The sequence below is a fragment of the Pleurodeles waltl genome, chromosome 8 (assembly GCF_031143425.1).
Source record: "Pleurodeles waltl isolate 20211129_DDA chromosome 8, aPleWal1.hap1.20221129, whole genome shotgun sequence".
NCBI classification, from domain to species: domain Eukaryota; kingdom Metazoa; phylum Chordata; class Amphibia; order Caudata; family Salamandridae; genus Pleurodeles; species Pleurodeles waltl.
The window spans coordinates 1,234,562,846-1,234,576,400 of record NC_090447.1 but is presented as its reverse complement, the minus strand read 5'-3'; positions in this window follow the sequence as shown (position 1 = coordinate 1,234,576,400).

The following is a 13,555-nucleotide window of genomic DNA, read 5'->3' as shown; positions in this document are numbered from 1 at the left end:
ATATTTACAATACGGCGCACCATGGCTTACGTTAGGCTAATACGGTCAAAATCTGTGACGCTATTGTGGTGCTTTGCTGCAATAGCGCCAAAAGGTTTGATGCCACTGCAGCAAAGTGCAAGGAGGCCCATTGATTAAAATGCATGCGTCACTTTAATGCCTGCTTTGAGCAGGCATTAAAAATGACAGAAAAAATAGCGCAGTGAAATCTTGTAGATTTCACTGCAACATTTTTTCAGGCCTCCTAACACCGGAACGCGCCCTTGCATACATTATGCCTGGCGCAGGCATAATGTGGCACAAGGGGTTGCAAAGTAGTGCAATGCATAAATTGTCCCACTTTGTAAATTTGAAGTGCCGAAAATTGACTACTTGAGCCACATTAGCGTAAACAAATTATGCTTATGTGGTGCAAGGAGGCGCTAGGATCTTGTAAACCTGCCCACTGTTTGCCTGGAGTTATAATTGGGTGTATTTTTCAAGTTACATATTACTTTTTGAATTAAATTGTAATTATTTTGTTTCTTTGTTTTCAAATTGTATGTATTTTATGATTCCATTTATACTTGTATTTATGATTATTATTTACAATTTTTATTTAAATATTATTAAAATGTACTTGTTTTACTATTTATACACCTATTTAGTTTTTAATTGTAAGATATTCATTTATTTTAATTTCATATGTTTATGTTATTTTTTAGGTCTCTGGGTTTTTATTTTCTGAGAAATGTTACTTTTATATGTATTCGTTATGACTGTTATATTTTAAATAATATATATTTTTTTTTAATGTTTCAGCATAGACGTATATTTTTTAGAATTTGCAATAGAAAAAGTATATTGCGTAATTAATAATTTTGATGTAATTTTTTGTTGTTATGTATCTATTAATTTAAGTATATGTTTAAATTTTCTTTAAAGTGACCTGTTTCTTTTTTTTTTTTTAATTATTTCATTTGTGTTTACTGTTTTGTGTCTTAAAATTATATTTTTAAGTTATTTAAATGTTGAATACTTTAAAACATATGCTTACCTATATAGTTGTGATTTCTATTCAGGATATTCTCATAGTTGATATTATTATATTTTGCACAATAAGTATGTAAAGTCAATATTTCAGGTCTTATTATATATATGTCACAATTGTTTGGTATCAGAGAATTTAACCTGGACATTATCATCATTGTCATAGAAGCTTCACAACAAAAGGGGCAGTGTTTATGAGCTGTATTTCAAAAATATAGTTTTTGGTTGAAAATGTTATTAGCCATTTCTAACACTTTGGCAAGGAGAAAGATGTGTTTTTAAATAGAATACAAACTGCAGTGTAATAATAGAATATATATTTTAATCAAAAATATTGTGTAAGTGATGTAAGTTTAAATTTTACTGTGATGCACCTTAGAAATGCTTGGATAATGTTTTCAATGAGAGGATATCATTGTGAGATTGAGGCCATGTCACACATGGTAAAACACACTAGTAAAGATCTCTATCAAGTGATCCAACCCAATAGATATTTCCCCTTCACTGTTCTATCAGCTGCAACCATATGGTGAGTGGTTGACCCCTGGCATAGATGCCGGTGGTTCCATCTGCAGTCAATTATCATTTTTGTCTTGGTAACTGACAGTTTGGCAGAGCTCGTGCTTTGCCAGTTCATGGCAGAGCTGAAGCTCTGACAAACCGTAAATGACTCCCAAAGAAATTTTAAATTATGATACAAATAACATTTAACAACAAGAAACTACAGATGCAATGAGCTCTCATAAACCTCACTTCTCACAGGTCTCTATCTTGTTGTTAACATAAAAGAAACTATTATTATGTCACTATAGTTAGAGTTGGAGTAATGCAATATTTGAATAGCGAGATCTAACTCAATCAATCTTAAAAAACGATAAGGCCCAGATTTAAGAAAAGTTAGCACCGCCATTGCACCATTTTTTTTATGAAAGCAGCGCTAGGCCGCTAACGCCAAATTTAGAACCCAATGAAAAAGAAACGCACGCAAAGGACTGGGTCCAAAAAATTATGCTAGCTTAGATTAGCGTAAAAAATATAACACCTGGTCAGACCAGGCATTAAAATGAGGCCCACACACTACTACATGAGGGAAACACACAGAAGAATCTTTGGAAAGCAACTCGACAACATGGACCTGTTACTCCTACAGTGCAGCACCCACAGAAGACAACATCGATGATGCCAAGTGCCACCAGCACCACTGCAGCAACCATAAACACCACAACAGCAGCCACAAGCACAGCTTAGAAGGCGGGAGAGGATCTTTCATCAGCGTGCAAGCATCCTGGCCCACAGGGAAGATTAGGTGATCAGACTCTATCATCTGAGGTGGGAGTCCATTGTACGCCTGCTCCACCACATTGCGCCAGACATCACATCAAGAGTGCAGAGTCACACAGCAATTCCAACCATGACCAAACTCCTGGCTGTCCTCCACTTGCTGGCATCAGGTTAATTCCAGAGTACTGCGGCACAAGTGGGTGGGATCTCCCAACCATCCCTCTCTGCCTTCCTTCCGAAGGTCCTGGATGCCATAATCTGACCCACACCCCATCACATACGGTTCCCTAACATCCAGGGCCTTCAGCAGGAGATCAAGCAAGATTTCTACCAAATTACTGGCTTCCCACATGTGCTGGGTACAATGGACTACACCCAGGTCCAACTCGTCCCTCCTGCAGCAACCAAACACCTCTACAGGAACTGCAAACATACCATGACATCAATGTGCAGGCCATCGTGGACCACCTTGGAATTATCTCAAACATCCTTGCAAAATATCCTGTAAGCATCCATGATGACAGTGCACTTTAAATCAACAATTCCAGGATGGACAGTATGGCAATGGCCTACTTGTAGGTAAGATACCATATAAATCATAACACAAAACACACCAAACGTGTAGTACAGAGAATACAAACACCCCACCAAACACACATGTGCAGGGAAACCCAGATGCATAGACCTCAAAACATGTGCCACATGCCACACTACACCGCATGCAAATGCACATCACCCTCACTTGTGCCCATATCTACAAGTCCCTGGCACCACCTGACTGACACATCACTAGACAGACAGGTGGAGCAAAGTCCCCTATGAATACAAAAGCTGGACTCAAACAACTACATGTGTCCACAGGTTCACAACAAACACAGATCCTTCACACATAACTCTTACCAAGGAATCGCTCTATGTGAATTGCATTGGCCATTCAAACACCAAACAACTCACATATTGGCACTGCCCCACATTTACCTTTCTGCAGAAATCTCAGGCAGCACTGATATCTATTGCTACCTGAGTGGTCTCATCACCATATACATATCAGCAAAATATAATGTATATACTCATTGTGTACAACTTTCCCTTGTGTGGTGCATAGTGCAGCACACATTGAAATGCAGCATCACCACCAATGAAAGATCATGTGCAGGAATGGACACATCACAGCACACCAACAAACATACCTGTAAATCCCACATCTCTATACCATGATAAAAGGGTACCAACAATGGACTGAGGCAGATGTACTACTGACAATGTACAGGGAGAGGCCAGAACTCCATATGAATGAGGATACATGGAACTTAGCAGGGCTGGACTCCTGATGCAGGGCAGTGCTAAAAAGCACAGCATGCTCTGCCCATCAGCTGTATGAAAAATCTTGCTTAGAAAACTATTCATGCCATATAACTGTCCCACACTGGGCATATGAATCTCATGCACATACGTATGCCAGCCAGCAGTTGCCAAGAACAAAACTTTGTGCAAGGGAGGACTTTCAAGTGCAAAGGGGTGGGATTCACATGCAACACACAAGGCCCCACACCTGTTACATGGCACACAACACACAAAATAAGTACACATATAACTACATCACCCTTCTGCAAGTGTAGGCACTAAGGCCCACATGTCAGAAACGTTGGGCAGCATCTAAAGCAGCGCTACTTTACGCGCGCACCTTAGCACCCTCCTATCCCTAACATGTCTGTGCCATATTCAATATATGGCGCACCATGGTGCAGAGTAGGTTCAATAGTGTCAACATGATGGATGACATAGACTTTGTAAGATTATTGCCAAATGTATGGTGCAAATACTGCACAGTACATAGGGGCATAATTAAAGCAATGGTGTGCCCCATACTTATGCCTGCTCTGTGCAGGTGTCAAAAGTACCAGATAAGAATGACACATTGAAACCACTTAAATTCCTCTGCACCATTTTTGCTTTTGCTCAATGGGGGAACACACCCCTTGCATACATGATGCTTTGCACAGGCATAATGTGTCGCAAAGTGTCACTAAGTGTTGCACTGCATAGGTAGTGTCACTTTGTAAACATGGCACTGTGATTTTTTTGTCTAGTTGACCCACAATATCGTTTACAAAAATGAGACTAATGTGGTGCAAGGAAGTACTAGGACCTTTTAAATTGTGGGTTCCCAGTTCAAATATAGAGAACACCACACTTATTTGCCATTAGTGAACTTTAAGACAAAAATTCCAATTACAATCCTAAGGCACAACCCATGATAGGAAAGTGCACCACCACAGACCAATGCAACCATCCATCCAAACAGGAACACACACAATACCAGATGTAAGTCCGATACAAAATTCCACTCAAAACAAATATGGGCCATGGCACCTAGCAATTAACTAATGTGGATGATTGACAGATGTTCTCACATTCCCTTGCGGCTGACCAAGTTTACGGCATCCGGCCATGGGTCATGACACCTTTTGAAAATCCTACAATGGATGCAAAGCAGGCCTACAATGAAGGCCACATAAGGACCAGAAATGTAGTGGAGCGAACGTTTGGCCTCCTTAAATCAAGGTTCAGGTTCTTACATCTTACTGGAAGAGGACAGTTATATGCACCACCCCTTATCTGCAAAATGATCCGGTGTGTCTACACATACAGGTCTCCTGGGATGAACAAGAAGATGTCCCCAATGAGGAGGATAACAACAATGGTGTACAACTGGAGGAGGTGGAACTACAAGACACTGCTGCTGGAGTACCCAGAAGAAAATAATAGTGCAAAACGTTTTCACATAGAACTGTAGTCCAAGAATCACCATGTAAATAATTCAATAAAATCATGTAAACTTAGAATGTTAATGCCTACTCTTTCATACCATCACAAACCAATTGTAACTTGCCCATATCTCAGAGAGCATGACTACACCACAACAGTTGTAAACAACTTTGGAAATTAGGCCCTGATTTAAGAGGGCCTAGTGCACCCTTGTTCAAAATTAGCGTCAAACATCTAATGTGGCTCAACGATGCCGATATCTAAACAACAGACACTCATAGTGGCGCAATGCATGCATTGTGCCACTTTGTAACACCTTGTGCCACTAAAATGCCTGCGATAGGCATCAAGTATGCAAGGGGGATTATAGCTGGTAACAAGGGTGCTAAAATGGTGCAGTGAAATCTAACAAAAACAGCTGTGCCATATATTGCTGGTACTTTGAACACCTGCTCAGTGCAGCTGTTTAAAGGGGGCACACTATTGGTACCAATGAGACCCTAAGTACTGTTCATAGTTAGGGATAAAATGTTAGCTCTAACCCTGAACAGTACATCAATTGCATCAAATACCTTCACGCCGTTACCCCATACACTGTGCCATGGTGCGCAGTCTTTAAAATACAGCACACACATGGTGGCGGTAGAGGGCTGCTGACAGGGGGAAAGAAAAGTGGCCCTTCATTGGTAGCTGCGCCACTTTACTTTAATCTGCCCACAGTCAGGAACAAAACACATTTTAAAATAATCCACTACCACATTAATCTGTTGGTGAAATGTAGGCATTGTCTGTAGCTAATACATTTTACATTGTCACACACAAATCACACAAGTGTTTTGGCTTGACATATGCAATCCTGGAATTATGCATGAAGACTGCTGTACAGATGTGATGTATGGGCTAGGTAGGAAAAGGCTGGCAAGCACCTACAATGGTAGGTTTTGTCTGCAAGGTAACCTAGCAATGTCTGAATGACAATATCAGACGTGAGTGCTGAGAACATACTTCTCAGTGCCCCTCACATGCATTAGCAAGAGGGTGACATACAGAGACCAATACGCATAAATATCTAGGTGTATCACACCCAATCATCTAAGAATGTGTATGTACGTCAAGCAATGTAATAACAAGTCACAGACTCCTGGTAAATTATATGTGTGAAGAATGACATAGAACAGCTGATTGTGTCATTCCCACTACTCATAGCTGACATGAGTAATCACAATACCAAAATACACTCATTGGGTATGTGACATAGGCTGTGGAATGCAAATGTGAGTATGTTGCCATGTATAAAAAATGACGTGAAGCTACAGTAAAACAGTTGTGAGAGAAGATGAAGACTTGGAGGGCTGGTCCTGCTGAAATAATGTATAGATACTAATGGTACCTCAAAATACCAAGGGTCCGGCCATGGAACTTTTTGTGGACAATCCCATCCTGAAGCAGCTGCAAACACATGGACTTTCCAAAATGTATTAGGTGGAGGGAGCCCACTGCATCCCATGTGCACCATGAAAGCCTGGAGCACACCCTTGTCCCATCATAGCAAGACTCATACACGTACTATACCGTGACTTGATTCTCCAAGCAGCTCGCAGTGCCCCTCTGTTGCATATAGGCAATACTCGGGTTACCTTCTTCCACAATTTCAGTCCTTGGGCCCACACGCTGCACCACAGTTTCCTCTAAGTAAAGAAGCTTTGACGTGACTAGTCGCAGCATGTAAAGCACCCATTTTATCAAGCCCAGAAGCTAGGCGTGATTGGCTGGATTGAATGCCAGGTGGCAGGAGGGTCAAGACACTGCAACCGCCCTAAGAGGCACCGGTTGATGGCATGGCAAAAAAGAATTGTGAAATACTTGAAGTGATGGTGCAGGTCTACTCAAATTACGCCTAGCCTGAGGCATCGTCCTGATGACCTGAACGGATCTTGGGACCCATGGGGAGACAAGAGGGGCTTGTGGGATTGTCAATGTGGCACTGGAGGTGCACCCGGAGCATCAGGGGGGTGGGCCGTGTGCAGCCGGCAATGATCCTAAGTTAGTGATTGAGGGCAAGATTTAGACTGAGGATATGAGACACCAACTTGGTAAAGACATTTCAGTAAGGGGCTGGGTGGAGCCTAGAAGACAGTAATGATAGTTCGTAGTTAGCAATATTTGGTTGAGGCAAAAGGTGCTATGGGCAGTTTGGGAGGTGGGGAATTTGGATTCTGTAGCGCAATGTAGAAGAGAGGGGGGATTCATGATTGAAGAAGGGTTTTGGATAATTGTTGTAGTTGATGTTCAGGCAAGATTCATGCAGTCATTCAACATAACTGAGGCACACAGGATATTCACTCTCACAGTCTAAACCCCACCCAGCTTTGGCCCGCACCCCCATGGTGTGGTCCATTAACCATACATTGAGATGTCCAAAGTTAGTATGTCAACCCTAAGGATCCTGTCCTGGAAAGTCAATGGCCTAGGCGACAAAGACAAACAGGTAGTCGCGCTCCAGTACATCAAACCAGACTCCCCTGATATAGTTCTCCTATGAGAGACTCACCTCCTCGGTAATAGGTGTCATTCCCTTTACCAGCAGGGAAATAAAAAGGTACTAATGTGGGCCATACCACTTCCTCTAGAGGAGTAGTAATCTTGGTGAGGCGAACGCTGACCCTGGTCATTTGGCAAATATGGCCTTATCTGCTGGGTCCCTATGTGTTGCTCTCTGGGACCTGGGAGGGGGGCATCTTAAAAATACTTTCTGTACATATCACTATATGACTTCCCAACTCAGTACTGCCAGCCCTCACCACTCTGCTACACACTCTTCCAGATGGAGAATTGATCATTTGAGGGGACCTTAATGCAATGCTGAGTGATAGTATTCACCAACATACCCCCAGTCCCCTGGGCTAAGTTAGATGACCATTGGCAGACTTCCTCACTGCCCAGGGACTGGCAGATGTGTGGTATACCCGCAACCCACCACTTCATACTTTTACTTGCATGATAGTCTATCCTGAATTGATCACTTTCTAATGCCGACTCCCCAGCTGTTAAAAGTCAGGGAGACCACTAACTTAACCAAGGGTTTATCTGAATATTCTCCCCTGTCGCTGGTGTATGGTAGTGGTGAGCCCTTGGTACCTTAAATTGCCAAAAATTAGATAAGGGATATTTTCAGGGAAACAGCACTTCAGTTGAGTCTGGACTCACGTTGTGGGCAGCCTATGAGACAGTAGACAAGAGGGTGGGTCTCACCATGATGGTGCAAGTGGAAAAACTAAAAAGAGCCAAATTGAAAGCTCTTCAACATGAGTTTTTGTCCCTTGAGACAGCCTTACCAGATGAAGAGGGAACAGTGGGAGCGCATATCCTAGCCCTTAAGCAAAAAGCATACTGAGACGTGGGCCAGGAAGCTGCTAATATGCACCATAGGGCAATACAACACCACATCAATGTAATGGGGGACAAGACAGGAAAAATATTGGCCTGGCTGGACAGGTATGAGTCAGAGGATAGATGGGTTCCTGGGATCCAGAAGGAGTTAGTAGTCGTCAAAGCATAGCCCATATTTTTGCCCACTACTATGGGAAGATCGATTATGCAAGGTTTTTTGCCACAAAAAGTAAAGCAGGCGAGCTCCTGGGTGACATCCCCCTCCCAAGCCTCACTACAGAGGATAGAGAAGCCTTAGAAGATGCACTTTCCCTCTAGGAAATTGTACAAGCCATCAGGGATGTGAAGCCTGGCAAAGCATCAGGGCCCAACGGGGTACCAATAGAACCCTATAAGTTGACAGCCACTAAGCTTACCTCACATCTGAAGCAGATGTATGAGGAGAGCCAGAGGGGGTGAGTACTCTTGTTAGACCAGCGCTAGGCTTCCATAGTGGTCATCCACAAACAAGAGAAGCCCAGAGAGGACAGTATCTGTACACTAGGTTTACAGAAGACACCCAGTTCCATGACCTATTAATGACCTAACCAAGCATCCTAGGAATAACCTCACCTATTTTTGGCAAATCATGTAAAACAATGGGAATTGATGATATATGTCCTACACAAACAAGCTGCCAGTCCCCAGTGTATGACAGGGCAAGCTCGATATCAAGAACCTCAAAGGTAACAAAACATGCTTGGCCATGGGATCACAAATGAGCAGGTGTATTTCTGCAGGAGACTGTGCATCGCTGTGCTGGTGATCCATCATGAGGATGGCAGATCGCCACTGAACACTCACTCAAACCCCTGAGGAGGCTACATTGACCATTGACACAGTCAGGGGCCTGCTGATCGTGTACAGTGAACTGAGCTGAGGTGACCACAGTCAACCATTGTTGATAAATCCAACAATGGTCCTGTGTGGCCATTCATAGTGCCACAGGAGCACTGATGACTAGGGTGCCATCACTGCATGAGAACACCCCTGCCATACAGACTGTATTCAATTAAATCAGTCTGGCAATAACATTAAAGTTTGAGTCATGGAACACTGAAAATGTTTGTTGTTGACACATAATACCTAAATGTTTCCACACATGTCCCAGCTAGGTGGACTAGGCTTGATGTGTCAGTTTGGGGATGGCCATTGAGAACAATTTACATGATAAAATGTGTATGTGTCACATGATAACTTACAACTTACCATGATCTGTACAAATGTCCCCCCATTATGAAGCATATTTTACAGAAATATGAGTACGCAGCTTTGGAACAATAGCCTACATAGGAGACAGCTGGAAGGGAGATGTGGTATGTGTCTAATCCCTAAACACACCACTATATCCTGCAGCACTTATCAGACATGATACATATATTTTCACAGAAAAAATATGCCACATATATACGTACAATGACTCATGTCAGCACACCAATTACAACATTTTGCATGCATAGGCAACCATAAGTTACATGTGTTGCTTTGCATCATTGAGTCTGCTCCTTACAACACACCAGAGTGTGCACATACGTGCACTCACATTGAAATGGCTTGCAGCATCTAATTCCAGCCTTAGTCAACAGCAACCTTTGCCTAAGATTTGTTAAGGGTATCATATGCATGAACATGTATTGCACATGGTCCTTCCTATCTTATGTTGTATATTGTCACATACAGTCAGAATTCTGACATGACAATGTGGTAGCCCCGCAACATGAGTATCATCATATATGTACACTCAGTACACATGTGTAAGCATTTATGTGGCAAAGAGACTTTATACACAGGCCCATTTTCAAACAGTATCAGTCCTTACATGCATCACACACACATACAGACATATGGTTACACATTCCTATGTTTCTTGTACACATTTAAATGCACATTGCCACACATGTAGCCATACCATACAAAGCACATAGATGCATAGCCCCTGTAACAAGGAATGTGAATGTGGTTGCACTGTCAGCCTTTCCAACAAAATCCACGCATGGCAGTTCTGCATCACAAAGACGCATATGGTACGTCTCATACATTGCAAATCACTAAAATGACACCTGGCACCATGCATGCCTGAACAGTCTTGCCGTCTTAGCCTTCCCGCCAAAATCCACGCATGCCTGGTATGCATCAAAAATTTTAAAACCTACCATTGTCCTACAACCATCACACATGCAAAAAAGGAACCCTGTCCCCTGCGAGTCAACTGCAAGTCGACAGGCCTTGTCAGCCTTCATGGAAAAAATCCACGCATGGCATAAAACACATTACGCATATCAGAAAACGTAGTGCATAAGCCTAGGAAATGATGTTACAGGACTTCCTTTCTTCACACATAGTAAAGTGAATCTACTTTCAGTCATGCTTTACAGACTTTTAGTCTGTGATTGTGATAGGTTGTGTGGAGCTGTTGCTGGTTGAGGAGTGGTGTTTTTGAGAGTTTTGTGCCGTGTCATGTTACTGTCCAATTTGTTATATTTGTAAGTTTTGTGTAGTATTTTGTCCTGTTATTGTATTTGCATTGTTGAGTGTTTGTCTTGGGGTAGTGTAGTTTGTTGGAGTATTTGGGGTTAGGTGGGGTAGTGTCTTCTTATTTTTGGGGTAATATTTGCCATGGAAGGAAACCGCAAAATGTCGGGTAAGGGGAGAGCACAACGAATGAGTGGAGATGAACTGGGAGGGTTCATCTAGTTGGTTTGCCTCTACCCCCCACATGGTGGCTATGGGTGGCTGGATCATCCAGGGCTACCCAGTGGAGGGAAGGAAGCTACGGTAGGGCAAGGTGCTCTACCAGCTATGAAGGATCTTTGTTGTGGAGCAGACGGACTACCAGTTCAAACACCCATGGGCCGACCTCATTGCCCATGAAGGAGATCTCCTGGCCCACCTGGTGATTTGGGTTAGCGTACTTGTTGGTAAGTAACCCTTTTGCATTGCAACATCCTCATTTGCATGTGTATGACAGTAGGACATAAGGATGACTGCAGCATGTTATGACAAGGGTCAGGACGTTTTGTGTCTAAACCAACCAGCATTTATGAGAGCTCAGCAATGCCAGGTTGCAGACAAATTGCAAATTCAGCTCTGTGTACCTTGTGCATCACATACGCACAATAAAGTGCCAAATATTGGACACACGTGCAATGATGCAAGGGTTCATGTTTCCCAGGCACAAAAGTACATGCCCATCATGGTCTTTACAATTGTGTAAATGTGCTAAGTAATGTTTAAGTGATGAGAAACATGAAGCAGGAGTATTGTTAGTTATGGGTGTGTGTGTGTGTGTGCCTTGAGTCATGTATGTGCAGTGTGAATTGACAAGAACACAAATGTAAGAAGGAGTGATTGCCTCATAAATGCAACACCTATGTCTACGTTTTTGAAGGTAATGTTGCCAATGGAGGCAACTATAACCTAACCATATGTCAAAATTTGGCCTGTGCAAGCATTGTGGCAGTGTGAAAGCTTGGTGCCACATGATGGCAGTGCAAGGCCTGAAGAATGCAAGGCGTGTATTCCTGTCAAAGGCTGCACATGAAAATAATAGCCTTTAAATCAACTTGGTTACACTGTGCCATGTTTTGGAGTCAACTTGTACTTGTGCCTAAGGCAGGTTGGTGACATGGCTATTCCATTGACATCAAAATGTAAATTTGCACATATAGCATCTGCATGTATGGCGCTAAACATGCTAAGTGCAACCATAATGATATAGTTTCCAATATCAGAGTCCTGACTTCAGCCATAGAGTTCCAAATGTGACATACGGCAGACAAATGATGGAGGTATGTGGTGGTGCTATGGGTTTGAAAACAGTCAAGCATCTGAGTGGTTGCTGATTTTTCACACATATTAACTATAAGATACAAAGCTTCTGGCAATGGACAGTATCTTTTCCCCCAAAATGTGAAACGTATGTATCTGAAACCTGTACATATGTCTGCCACCCAAATCTGTACATGTTATTGTGGGCTAACTATGGGCCACATATGAAAGAAACAGGTGCAGCATGGTGCTGTCCCAACATTAGCAGCACTGCACCATTTTTTAAACACAGGGCTGTCTCGTATTTCTGAGAGTATGGAAGAAGCCTGCATCTGCACCTGCACCTGCACCAGCCCACTAATCAGCTGCCCGAGCCATTGCAGGCATACATGGACCATAGTGCAAGTGTGTCTGCATTGAGGGGAGTATTTATGTGCAGGAAGGGATCCCTTCCTGCACATAAACAATCTACAATTTCAGTTTGCCACTTCTATGTTTGCTGCAGAATGAGGCACACATAGTAGTGCCAAAGCATAATTTATTATAGATTGGTAATGTGCAGGAAAGGACGCCTTCCTGCACATAAGCAATCATCCATGGCATTTTACAAGGAAGTATAAAAGCATTTCTCATCGGTTTGCATGCTGACACGACCCGAGGGGTGGTGTTACTCTTTTGGCACTGCCATTAATTTTTGATATCTCGGAAATCTGGGGCAGCGTCAAAAGCTATGGGTGTTGAAATGGGACGCTCACTGCAATACCCATTGCACTCCCCTCTGAAGCAGAAAACTGCATTATACAGGCCCATGTTTACATGGAGGTATTACGTAGGGGGGGCAATAGGATACAATTTGTAGACTATATTGATGTACTGTTCAGGCGTAGCGCCAAAAACATTGGCACTGACCCAGAACTGTACACATGGGCCCATTGTAAGCAATGGGGCACACTGGAAGCAATAGTGTGCAATGGTGTGCCCCCTTGTAGCACCTGCTCTGAGCAGGTGTTAAAAGAAGAAAAAATAAATGAAGCTGTGTAATATCTTAGAATCCTCAGCACCATTTTTCCAGCCCCCCTACCAGGTAAACCCCACCTTCCATCCACGATGCCTTGCCAAGGCAAAATGTAGAGCAATGGGTTGACATAGTACAATGCATGCATTGCGCCACTTTGTGACTGTGGCACAGGGATTTTGGCCTTGTTGGGCCATATCTGCCTCACAAGAATTATGACACTAGTGTGAAGCAAGGAGGCACTAGTCCAACTTAAATCTGGGC